This window comes from Amphiura filiformis, chromosome 11, assembly GCF_039555335.1.
Source record: "Amphiura filiformis chromosome 11, Afil_fr2py, whole genome shotgun sequence".
Classification (NCBI taxonomy): Eukaryota; Metazoa; Echinodermata; class Ophiuroidea; order Amphilepidida; family Amphiuridae; genus Amphiura; species Amphiura filiformis.
The window spans coordinates 20,524,850-20,538,959 of NC_092638.1; the positions used below are offsets into that span (position 1 = coordinate 20,524,850).

The following is a 14,110-nucleotide window of genomic DNA, read 5'->3' on the forward strand; positions in this document are numbered from 1 at the left end:
ATAATTATATCCATGTTTTATTTTATATTTTAAAACTCCTTTAAATCTCTTTCAATATCAAATCCCAAATTCCTGTATGGTAAGGCCCTCTCTATTCATTTGTCTCAGATGCACTAGCCCAAGCCTGGCACAAGAAGTATGTACACTGTATGCTCATATGTGGCTGGCAGAAAAGTCACACCAGTCATATTATCATTAGTTATACATGTGTGCAGCATACAAGTAGTGGAGTGTATTTGAATGGAAAATATCAAAATGATTAGTAGAAGCTAAAATAATGATATTTTAACATGATAACTTGAAATTCACCACAAAAGAAAACATCTTTGCTGGGTCTTTTTCTGTATTGATCAGTCATTGTGTGAATGAGACATGTGTATGGGTGGCAGTGTGCACAGGCTGCTACATTGTACATGTGCAGCATTCATGTTCATTTTGTGTAGCCAGGGCTGGATTTATCTTTTTCAGGGCCCTGGACCAGGCTAAAATAAATTTAAAGGCATTTGCTATAGCTTTCCATTTACTCCCCATCCAACCCCATCCATGATGTAGGCCTAGTGGGCCTAACCTATTTGTTTTAATTATGAATTTATGATCAGAGGACTCACAGTGGGATTCATGAGTGGAGTTAACATGCATTTGGGAAGTGAGAGTATTCTATTCTCACTTTCCTGCATTTTTGTGTAACCATGTACTGTATGGTACCCGTACCCATGGGTACGGGGGTCCCTGACCATGAGTACGGGTACGGGTACGGGTCCCAGGCCATGGGTACAGGTACGGGTACGGGTCCCAGGTCATGGGTACGGGTACAGGTCCCAGTCCATGAGTACAGGTACGGGTACGGGTACGAAGTCAAACTACGGCATGAGTACGGGTACGGGTACGGGTCCGAAGCCACGGGTACGAGTACGGGTACGGGTACGGAAATTGGGACTCGAGTACGGGTACGGGTACGAGTACGGGTACGGGTACTACAAGTCTGGTATGATCAGTAAAAAACCGAGTTTGTACAGTTTGTACGAATTTGTGCCAATTTAAATCCACTGGCTTTGTGTTGTGTTCGTTTTGATCGTGGTTCCGTGAGTAAACCAGTTAACTTGGCATCGATCGATTTTGACATCACACTACGACAAATAGTTATACAATCTTATTTCATTCATGGTTTTATTTATAGACCACTTGACATCGTCTGTCGATATGCATGAACGAGCTGCTACACTGTTCAATGGCTTTCTTGTATATGAAATGCGGTAGGCGATTTAAAATGCACGTGTCCTGAGCAAACAAAAACACTGTAGGGCAAAGAACAATGGAAATGGCACCCCTTTTTGCTTGGTCTAACTGCCCTTTTCACCTGCTAGCTGTACCATCCATTCACTGATTTTTTTTTTTTTTCAGAGCAAACTCTCTGTTTGTGAGACCATCTTCTTTTTACCATGCTGATTATTACACTACTTATCCATGGATTAATTAATTTATTTGCACTTTGTTCAATTATATTTCTCTTCTATCTATAAATATCCTCCATTAAATACTTTTATTACTTTAATTTAATTTATTTATACTTCATATTTATTATTGATTTACTACTTTTATTATTCTTATATCATTTTCAACTCTAGACATGATATATTGCATGCTCCAGTTCTATTCGTTCATGATTGAGTGAACGGGTGAATCTTTTTCTTCTGTTCATCATTGCTCTTTTTCTCGCTTACTGCTTCGTGCATCATGCATCGATTATGACTCGTCGTCACAACGAATTCCCCCGGAACACTGATCGAAAAGAAAGACATCGATAGATATGTTGCGGTCTTGTAAGACCGCGAAGTCCAGTGGTGACCTTGAAATGACCTCTGATGACCTTGAAATGGCTTTGGTCAAAATTGTCTTTTTGTGAAAAATATAGGCACTAAGTTTAATGGCAATCTAATAAAAACAATTTGATCTTGACTTGACCTCTGATGACCTTAAAATGACCTCCATCGTGTTTTGAATCATATCAACATCACGTAATACTAATTTCATTCAAATTGGATAAAATTTTAGAATTTCCCCCAAAACAGACCCCTCCCCATGTTTAAGTCAACTGTAATTATAACCCTATGCACATGATGCCATTGTTCTGATGATCACAGCAAAAGGGAATTTCAAAGTTGTTTTCAGTAATAAACTGTTTGACCCCTATATGATCTTGAACCAGCTAATGTCAATGCTTATGTGTCAGTCGCACCTCTGTATACCATGTAATCTGGAGGAAAAGAAGCATTTTGAAGCTCTTTGTTATGTACTGGAATTACACCCTTAATGACCTTTGACCTCAAATCTGTGCTTACCCTATAGGCCCCGGCTATAGCCAAATCTCAATCCCATAAGCAAAACACTTTGACAGCTGTTTAACATGTTTAAAACAATGAAAAAGCAAGGCGAAAAATGGCGTTGCATGAACTTATGTCCCCGTCCAAAACAAAAATTCAACGGCAAATTTGCCGTAACACGACTCGATATTGCCTAAAACGCCTCTTCGCAAGATGATTTTTGGACGGCATTTTCCACACACAAATGACTAGGTAATCTTCCCGTTCGAATTCGCGTCGAAAAAAATCGAAATTTATTCACTTCTTCTGGTCTATACTAGGTCAAATTGTAACCCCCAAAATGGATTTTATTACATGTCGGACTCTACTTGCTCTATTAGGATACTTTGATTCGCTTCATAGCAAGAGAAACATAACATTTTTCTGCATTTTATAATGCGTCTTTTTGTCATTTTAGAACGTCATTTTTTGCTACCAACCGCAACGTAATCGCCTTACGGTAATTCCACGATTGACCAATTCACAATAGATTTCACCCTCTAGAGGGCACACTAACCTATTTTTGACTAATGTAGTTTGCCGTTGCCGTTCCCGTATCACGTTTCACGTAAATTTCGCAATCTCTCTAATCATAAAATGTGACGTCATTGATTTTATATCAGGCAAAAAAAAACGACATAATTTTTGGGCAATTTCACTCTTTTGGCATTGATTTCCAAGAGTTTGATACACAGACTCCAAAACTGCATTTCTAGAAGCACAATTGATGTCTCTAAACACTTAACAAATCAACTTAAAGTGTTTACCTTCTCTAAGCTACTTTTTGTAAAAAAATGAAAACAGGTGTCCCATATTACCTGCTGTCCCATATTACCTGCAGCTACCCTACATATTATGCAAAAAATCACATTTTGTAATTATGATGTCTATAGTCTCTTTAAAGCCTATAAAGTAATGCAAGTTTTCCATGATACGGATCACAGTCTAAAATAAAAATACATAGTGCAAAGAAGAAATAAAAAAGGTAGTGGACAGTGGATGATGAGGAGGAGGCAATGGAAGAGGATGAGGAGGAGATGAAGAAGGAGGAGGAGGAGGTGGTTGTGGTGGTTGTGGTGGTGGCGATGGTGGTGGTGGTGGTGGTGGCGGCGGCGGCGGTGGTGGTGGTGGTGAAAGAGGAAAGGGAGTGAGGAGGAGGAGAAGGAGGCGGAGAAAGAGGAGAGGGATGAGAAGGAGAAGGAGTTGAGGAGGAGGAGAAAGTGGAGGTACGTGGAGAAGAAGGAGGAGGAACCTGGTGCTTTATAGATGGCACACATTGTAATAGTTTAGTCTTATTTTAATATTTATTATAGCTTTTGCTTAGATTAGTTGTATGTACGTTTTCCAGCACACGGATCACCAAATAAAGATTAAAAAATAATAAATATATCGTGCGCATTAGATAAACATTCGGAATAAAATATTGTGAGTCACATTATAATAATCAGCATTGTGTAAATGCAATGTCGGTGATTAATGTATTTCCATTCAATATGGTAAACCGAGTCATGGAAAAACTACATTGCTATCGATCTTTTACCATAAGTAATTCATAAAAAAACCTTTTCACATAAAACATTAGTAACTGTTTGTGAGTGTGGTGCACGGTTGAATATAATCACGAGATGAAATATGATTTACATGCTTTATTATAACTAAGATTAGTTGTATACAATGTATGTTTTCCAGCACACGGATCACTAAGTAAAAATAAAATGATATATAAATCGTGGGCATTAGGCCACATTCGGTCGGATCACAAACAACGGAAAAGAAGAAGTGCATTACATTTAATATCATCTTTGTTAGTGTAAGGCTCAGTCAGTCATAATTGCTAGAATTTACTGTGCTTAATGACACGCAACCTATGGAGCCTTTGAGAGTTTCTTCTCATCTTCATATTGACAAATGACACTCGGCCGAAGCTATTCCGTTTGTAATCTATACCCTCCCTATGGAAGACATGACCTTAATCTTCCACACAGGGAATGTGAATTTCAAATAGGATTGCCTTAATGAAGAGTGATTCCATTTCAAATCTGCACCCCCTGTTTGGGAGATTAAGCTTAGGTGTATGTCTTCCACGGGAAGTTTATGAATTTCAACTGGAATAGCCCGATATCTGATAGCTAACAGTCTCAAATGGTTAGGAAGGCGTTAAAAGGCCTCTGCAAGGTTAGGATTATTCAGCCGATGTTTGGCACGTTCGATGCATCAATGCAATGTATATTGGCACATGCAATTAAAGCAATAATGTGCGAATTCAATAAAGAGAAGGGAGAGAGTGAGTCTAATTGGTCAATATTATATCGGTCAAAATTGCGCGACGCCCCACCTGTTCCCAAAACGGTGCAATTAAGTTACTGTTTTTTTTTTTTTTTTTTTTTTTTAACAGTTTTCAACTTTCGGGCTTCTTTTACGTTTGCAACGGTGTTTTTTTTAATTATTTTTTTAGATATAATAAACCAATTAATATACAAATCAACAAGTCAACAGCATAATAGGCCTCCTCGTAAATATATTGATTCTTTTCACGTGGTTGACGCATCGTGATAATGGCTTAAATGGCTCATTCTCCGATAAAGCGTTCAAGTTTGGTCTCGGTAATTGCAAAATTCCAACCACGAAGAATTCATGAAAATCATTCAGAATCGTAAACTTTAATAGTTTCAGAGCACAAAACAATGCATGGGTGATTTTTTGCCATTAATATACCTGATTTTTTAACTTTGAAACCATTGTGTTATATACCACATATATAATATAACTATGGAGCCTGCTTGATCCATCACATAATATGATAACATTCATATAGGTAGTTATTTTGACAGATTGCTATCCATTTGAAATATGGTAACGTATCTGTGAACAATATTGGCGACATAGTCTCAAAGACCTGTTGGAAAAATTTAATAACCTGCGTTGTGATGTTTTATACTTTAAAATTAGGGCATGATACCAGCTAATGAAAAGTACCTATAATCCATTATTATGCGCGCATGTATAGCGAACAGGGACACATTATACGGAACGCACCTTTGCTGGCGACATGGAGGAAAACAATGGATATGCATAATCAGCTTTATTGTTTTATACTTTCTAGGCATGTTACAACCTCTAGCCCCACACATTTTAAAAAGCAACTCCTAAGTATTAGTTATATTAATAAAAGTCATTTCTTTCTGACAAAACAAGTCTGACTAGATCTGGTTACAGATCTGGACCTAGCCGGAGTCGGAAATGCCAGTCTTAAAGTTTATGGACATCACACACCATTAATGGTGCATCACTGTAGCATGTAGGGGCTTCATGCGTCTTCCATAGGCTAAGATACAGCTACTTTTCCGTAATTTTAAACATTTTTTGCAAATTTTACGTTTTGACCTCCTTAATGACCTTTGACCCCAATATTAAAAAAAACTCATATACACCTCAAAAATGCATTGTTACATTTTAAATAAAAAAAATCTACTATGCTTAGTTATGGAGATAAAAATTCTTGAAGTTATTTAGCTTAAAACCGGAAATGACGTCTAAATGACCGTTGACCAAAAAAATAAAAACACCGTGCATACACCGTGTAACACTAATGCATATACGAAGTTTACGTCACTCTGGTCTGGTTACGTTTTGAGATTTAAAAAAAATTACATATTTGATGATTTTTTGTTTTTGACCGGAAGCGACACCTTAATGACCTTTGACCCCAAAACTGTAGACACCCCAAAGACCCTGGTTGGTAGCAATGCATGTGTGCTAATGACAACACTCTGCTATGTAATTTGTAAAAACAGTGATTTTTTGAATATTTTTAGCTTTCAGACCGGAAATGACCCCTTAATGACCTTTGACCCAAATTCTGTGAATAATTTATAGGCACTGGATATAGCCGATGCATATGTGTAAGTGACATCATCGTACTATGTAATTTGTGGCAGAAGAAGCAATTTCAAGATATTTGGTTTTATACCGGAAATGACCCCTTAATGACCTTTGACCCCAAATGTGTGAATATCCTATAGACACTGGATATAGCCGATGCATATGTGCAAGTGACGTCATTGTAGGATGTAACATGTAGGAGAAGAAGCATTTTGAAATTTGTTGCCAGAAGAAAGAAGAAAGAAGAAAGATCCGATAGCATCACAAGACCTAGCCGGTGTCCCGGCTAGGTAAATACGACTTGAAACTATGGGCGATTTGGCTTTTTGGACACTTTATCGGAGAATGTGCCAAATGTCTAATAACGTACTTTCATTAACATATGGACGCAATAGCAACAACAATGTACAAAAACAGATTTTTTTTGTAATGTTGCACCAAACGGCTTGAATTGGGGTTTCATTTTGAAGAAAAAAAATCAAATTCTCAGAAGGTATACATCCCCTCTCAGAAATCCCCTAACGTCGCACAAGTATTTTTTTGTTATAACAAATCCACCCTGCCACAAATCTTTTCGACCAGGTCAAAAATCCCGGGTACAAGGTTTCTATAGACAAACATAAGTAGCCTACGAGTTAATTAGTAGGGCCTACAGGAAATTCAGGGCGTTGGAACATCCCCACAGCTGGGCTATAGGGGAAAGTGGGGTAATGCCGGACTGTGGGGAATCCCGGACACATCGATTGCAGCTAAACGGAGAAGGGTGGCACTATTATACTACCTTAGGGTATTAGCTACCTCAAGGTGTACCTCACGTGTACTACTACCAGCGCTTTGAGTATCGTCTTTCTTTGTGAAAATTACGAAAAAACAGAAATTGTCATTTTTGACTTTTTATCTGAAAAGTGATTTATTAGCTGGGTGATAGTTAATGCGACAAGGGACACAGATGAAGTATGGATGAAAATTATGTTTGATATTTGATTGTTAGCTGGATGTATGAATTTTGGTATCTTAAAAATGGATTAGTAGAACAAGCACTGAAAAATTAAATCGGGACCGTGAGGGGTAATCCCGGACACACATGCGTCTCTATACAGATGGGGTAATGCCGGACACTTGTTATTTCGAAAATATAGACAACAACAGCTCCCATAGTTGTATGCTTGAGGTAACAGAAGTACCTAATACATTCTAGGTGATCATCATCCTACTCCACTTTCCCTCTTAGCAACAATCATGTGTCCGGGATTACCCCGTGTCCGGCATTACCCCATCATTTTTTATTTTATTTTTTTTAATTGTAACTTATTAACCATAGATGTTGAGTTATTAAAAACTGGTTACTAGTTAGAACATTACTCCTACTTTGCATTGATATGATTTTTACTGATGAACTTTATTTAATCTTGTACCTGTGTAGCCTTAACGAAAGGTGCCCGGGATTACCCCACTTTCCCCTAATAGTTGAGACGTGTAGTATCATCGTCAAAATGGCCCGGCCCATGCAGTTGGGGATGTACCAATTAGACTTCCAGGGAAACTGGACGTTTGGACCATGTTGGACCAGGGTAAGCATTGTTTCCTTCACTATATCTATGTTCACAGGGAGGTTGGTGAAGTAATAACGGGGAAACTTGATTTTGTTGCTCATTTAGAGGGTTAAAAGGTTCTTAAATCGCTAGCAATAATGTGAGATTTCAATAAAGAATAGATTCTGTGATGTGCCCTGAGTAATTTAATTTGATGATTTATCTTTGTTTACAAAGTTACATGAGTGATGACATTTTAGGGAATTCCCTCTCAAATTGAGCAAAACAAGTTGAATCATATCTAATTTGGAATATTTGGAAACCCCTTCAGATTGTAAAGAGATGACATCATATATGGGATTCCCCTCAGGAAGTGATGTAATGGGATTTCCCCTCAGGAGTGATGTCATGTGAAAGGTTTATGTTATAATTAAGACTTTGGAATTTCCCAGATTGAGCATAATGTGAAGGTAGTAAATGGCCCATAATAGAATGGGGTTTTTCCCATGCTTGATATATAAGAAATGTAAACACAATTATTGTCACAGTTGATAGTGTTGATCTGGGCTATGCTTACAGTCCAATTCCTTGAAAGAAAGGAAATTACAAACCAGAAATATTTTATGTAGTCAAAGTGCTACTATTTACCAGTGTTGTCGGAGAAGATCTAGAATACGTCAAAGAACGTTATTCTTCCAAGAAAGGAAATATATTCTTCTGTCGACTTGCTGAAGTCTGGTATTTTGATTCAACGCAACTGTCAAAATAAGTGGGGACAACTGCATCGCAGTCCTACTTCCTGAAGATATTGTGTGAAAGGTGGAAATAGCACCAAGTTTGGAGAAAGCAGCGCAAGGAGTTGAATTTGGAGAACTGCGCAAGGAGTTTAGCATAGGAGGACGGCGCAAGGAGTTTAGCATAGGAGGACGGCGCAAGGAGTTTAGTATAGGAGAATTGCGCAAGGAGTTGTAAACGTGTTTGGAGAACACCATTTTCGTGTAAGGATTTTATACGCAAGGAGTTATCAATGCAAGTGTACAAAGGACTTCGCTGATTGTCGCAGGACAAGTGAATAGGGATATATTACATCAGTCGTCCAGAACATTACAAGAACTTTATGATCACCAAGAAGAAGAATGCTGGCTAAGTACAAAATAGATAAAGAGTGATTATAGATTAATGTATATGTGCATTTGTAGTCATTATATTGTACCAAACGAAACTTGCTTTCAATTAAAGACTTAGATTTTGTTAGCTTAAACGAACAGTGTATTTGTGTTGTGCATTCGTGTGAGTTCGGGTAAAAGGTGATTTTGGCCTTGAGTCAAGTACGGCTCGTAACAATTCCTATTTGTTCGCCACAAAATGTTAGTTTTCACTGATCACATTAGGCCAAATAAAAAAATAAACATGTTTCACGTCCCCTCCCGCTTCCTTTTTGGAGGTTTCTTCAATTATTTTTTGATTTTTTGAAATTCAGTTATCTTTTCAAAAAAATATGTCTAGGAAGTAGGGATGCTTTCTATGACATTGCTAATACAGAAGAAACACTTTTGGAAGGTTTTGAGATAATGAGAGGGGGCCTACCTCCCAGAACAACAAATAAAAAGAGGCCTCCTCCTTTTTCCATGTATTATTGTGTACGCTAAAACGGCTCTAATTATGGGTATTTATACAGATTTTGCGATAAAAAATAAAAAATAAAAAGCCCCTCCTCCTCCTTTTTTTTCAAAAATCCGGACGTGAAACGTGTTTTTATTTTACTTGGCCTTATGTCCCCTTTTTAATTTCGAGCCAACCAATGAGGTCAAGAACACTGGTATTTCATTCCAGCGCCTAATGCGTGTATTACCGATTGTTATTTAGCTTCATGCAGCTTGGACGTAAGGCGAATGGCAATATACACACAGTTTATACGTCATCACTGATTCAATAATACACATGCACGAGACGTGTGAGCCATCTATTCTCGATTGGTGTTTTCGGTATAAACCTGAGATCTCCGGTTTTATTATAAAACCTTAAATTTTACTGTAATTAAAGCACTCCAGGCTTAGCCTATAGTTTTCACATGGTATTTTAGTACACCATGGGCATTATACAATCATGAAAAAAGTAGAAATTCGAGAAAAAATTGAGGGCGTCGCTGTGGTCTAATGTGGTCTAATCAATGTGACAAATTAAAAAAGAAAGCAAAACTTAATGTAGGCCTACTCAAAATATGCCCCGACGATTAGAAATTTAGGAAAAATATGCTATATAACATTTCATTTTAGAGATAAGAAATAACTTCAAAAAAAGAAAGAAGGGCAATGATTTTGTACGAATCCAATATTATATCCCGTCTCTACTGAGCAGTACTATACAGTCCACAACTTATAATTTCCCTATAATACTTTTTAAAATAAGTCGAAAAATGTTTTACGAAAAATAAAAATGTAAAAAGATATGTATAGCCCTATTTGTTTTACCCTGGCCCTGTGCACCAATTTTATAGCGTCACACCTCATAATTTGCGTTCAGTCACAATGGTTAATTATGTGTAAAACAAATAAGGGTACTTATTCTTTTTACACATTTGCATTTCGTCAAATATTTTTCGATTTATTAAAAAAGTATTTAGGGGGGAACTTATAAGTTGTGGACCCAATATAATATGTAATCCTGTTGAATGTTTAAATCAATATAGTCCTATATATTATTTTGTTTCCTTGCTGTAGAACGTTGTTTGACCTGTGACGTGCTGCAATTATTGTTTTCTGACATTTCGTATATCTGATATCTATTAACATTGTATCACGTTTTCATAATAATGGTACTTGTATATACAAAAGACGAGATATAAAAATAAACCCAGTAATGACTACACAAAATGTGCCCTTTGTTATTCCCATTTAAAAAATCACGAAAAAGAGATTTGGAATTGGCCACAGAGACATACCCAGCAAACACAAAAATGTTTTTAAAACGTTTTAAATAAGTTATATTTTGGGTTTTGGTTTAGGTAAAAACGTTTTAATAACATTAAAATGTCGGGTTATATAAAGGTCATGAAATCGTTTTAAACGTTTTGTATGAAAACACACTACAACAATATTTTTTAAATGTTTTCGAAATGCCATTGTAAACTATTTTTGCAAACATTTTTAGCCAAATATTTTGTCAACACTTAAATTATGTTAAAATATTTGCACCCAGCAAACACAGAAATGTTCTTAAAATGTTTTTTACAAAACGTTTTAATAACATTTAAATGTCGGGTTATATAAAGGTCGTGAAAACATTTTAAAAACGTTATTGTAAATATTTTGGGCAAACATTTTTGCAAAATATTTTTCAACCCCAAAATAACATTCTGTTTAGAATGATTTGTACCAAGTTTTCAAAAATGTTTTTGGAATGTTATTAAAACGTTTTTATACCCTTTATATACCCCGACATTTAAATGTTTTCTGTAAAACATTTGTGTTTGCTGTGCAGTAAATTACCAACAAAATGTTATTTAATGTTATGAAAACGTTTTATACCATTAATGTACCCTTTATATAACCCGACATTTAAACGTTTTCTGACAACCTTTTATAACCTTTTGCGAATGATGTCGAAAACGTTTTGTGTTTGCTGGGTAGCTACATAAATCAACAAACATGACAAGCGATAAACAATACAGTATAAAACCCCATCCATCATTTGCTTATTTACTTCCCAATGCGATAGGTAACTTAATTAAGTAATAATGGGCGAATCATGCACAGATTTATATTGACTATCGTGTAAATACAAGGCGGTAGGCCTACTACAGTGTCGGGCCTCTTGATAAATGTGTGCTATTTTGCATTTTTCTCAAAATTTATAACACACTGGTAACAAAAGTTATGTATATTATAGGGGCAAGGAATCCAGTTACTACACTGGAATTTCAGTGACTCAAGACAAGCGGTACGTTATTTATGATAAGAAAAGAGGTATACCGCTAGAATGTACCTCATTTCTTATATACATAATGAACCACTTGTCTTGAATCACTGAAATTTTAGTGAAGTAATTGGATTCCTTGCCCCTATAATATACATAACTTTTGTTACCAGTGTGTAGGCTTATTTTTTGAGAAAAATGCAAAATTAGTCACAAAATTTATCAGGGGGCCGACACTATAATAGTACCACCTTTTAAGTCCCTAGTCCTGACGTGGTTTGTATTTACTAAGTTCCTCAGATAAAAAGGTTAATCTATATTAGGTCGCGTATTTATGTATTCCTCAGCTCGGGGGGATCACTCGCTAAAAATGGGTGACGGGGATGTGCGGCCACATCCCCCCTTTTTCAACTTCACCCAATGACCCCCTTTTTTTTACTGAACTCATTCTTACTCAATGACCCCCTTTTTTGTTTTCATGTCATCAAAAGACCCCCTTTTTTCAAGAAATATGGACAAATTTCTAATAATATCTCACCGAATTTTGATTGTTTTATATTTTGACCCAAACCTTCCCAGTCTCATGACTGAAAGACCTCCGTTTTTGGTAAGATTTTCCCAGTCTCACGAAAAGACCCCTTTTTGGCTGGGGGCCTTCTCATCGAAAGACCCGTCTTTTTCGTGGCTAGGTATAGGCTCTCACCGAATTGCCAAAAGACCCCTAGTTTTGAACTGCTATCCGCACATTCCCATCACTTCCAAAATCTAGTGCCCCTCCCCCCGGTTCAATTCAAGGAGGCCTCTGCAGAGTGTCCTGCCCATGCAGTGATGCAAAAATCGAATATTTTTGCAGTATGCTTTGAAGGAACAAGCTTCCAAATGAGACCAAAGTCATTACCGTGCGACAAAGTATACCTTGTTCTATCGAACTTTTTGACCGCCCTCGTAGGATACAATCTTCAAGCCAAATCTATATTTTTTTCGCGTTTATTCCCTCAAGTTAAAAAAAATTACTAACTTTATGTTCAGGAAATTTTAAAACACTTAACTACCTTATTTACACAATTATTATAATTCATTGTTATACGATTATAACCGTCTTTTAATTAAAGCATCATAATGATAATAATTGGCATAGCGAACTTACCTCTTAATTATTATGGACTCCGTTTTCACATTGGAAAAATCACACGGACTTGGAAGCTCAAATAATTTTCTGCCTATACTGAACGTCAAAATTGTTTCATATTTCCCTTTTACATAATTATCCTAAACGTTCTGCTGTACTCAATAAATCCAGTTGGATAACAGTACCACTCTCAATAGAACAACGTTAATACTGACTCGATTTGTCTCAATACACGTAAAACACATTTAAATGTAAAATAATTCCGCATATAAAATTACCTCTTCAATCATGCAAATGCCAAATGCGTCACTATTTATAGGCCTAAATTTATCATCATTAGCTACACATTTGAAGCGGGCGTCTTCATGCCTGGTAGGTTGTTCATAGTCCCGTTACAATGAACTTATTTATCTGTATTGTGATCAAAAAAAGTCCCAAATAATAGAAATTAGTGACCCAGAGTGATTGTGACAATATATCACTGTCAAACCTGAGCTAAATGAGTAGTTGTACTTGTAACCTAAAATTTTGTTTTGGTAGTGAACCATTAACGGATCACGTGACTGTCTCGTAATAGTGTTTAGAATATTGAAACATTGTTGTCTATGATTGAACTAATGTTGATTAATAGGGCCCTTATTTTGGTAAAACCATTAAAGAAAAACTTTACTTAAAATATCAGACAATAAGACCTACCGGTATAACACTATATGAAGATAGGCTACATTATTGTGTGTACAGAGAAACGAGAAATGAAGAGGGTACCGGTTGTGAGAGAGACAATATTTGAGAGATGGGAGGAAGGAAGGATATATTACCCCCGCCCACACCCCCAATCCATGCACCCCGCTCTGTCCTCCGACCCGACACACCGTGCATAATAAATTGCTATCTTCAGTAGATAACATGAAACTAAATCGAGCACTATACATTGATACGTATGGTATAATAATTCTCTATTCTTAAAACCGGTCGTTTTCTTATCTTTGAACAAGTTCATTAGGAATGTAGATTTCAACTGTGACTGTTGTTCATTTTTAACAATTCCAAGTAAAAACGAAGGTGATTTACTCACGTTTTAGTGACGTTTCACCACTACACTAGTGGCTTCATCAGACCGGTCGTTTTCTTGCATACAGGGGTGTGAGAGGCCATAGACCAAAAAAGAGGAAAGTTACTAAAAAAACGCTGAAAACAGCTTAAAATCAGGGTAAAAACGCCAAATATGGGCTGAAAATAAAAGAAATGCGTACATTTTGCCAACCCAAAACGAGGAAATCAGCTGAAAAGAG

The 14,110-nt window shown here is 36.6% G+C and overlaps 1 protein-coding gene across 1 annotated transcript in view; it reads right to left on the reverse strand.

Moving 5' to 3' along the window:
* LOC140164520 (extracellular tyrosine-protein kinase PKDCC-like) overlaps window positions 1–13,324 on the reverse strand; it is a 35,794-nt gene extending 22,470 nt beyond the window's left edge. The window contains exon 1 of the mRNA XM_072187818.1: window positions 12,837–13,324. The gene's annotated coding sequence lies outside the window, so the exon portion shown is untranslated. The remainder of the gene's footprint in view (window positions 1–12,836) is intronic.
* Window positions 13,325–14,110: the final 786 nt, after the last annotated feature.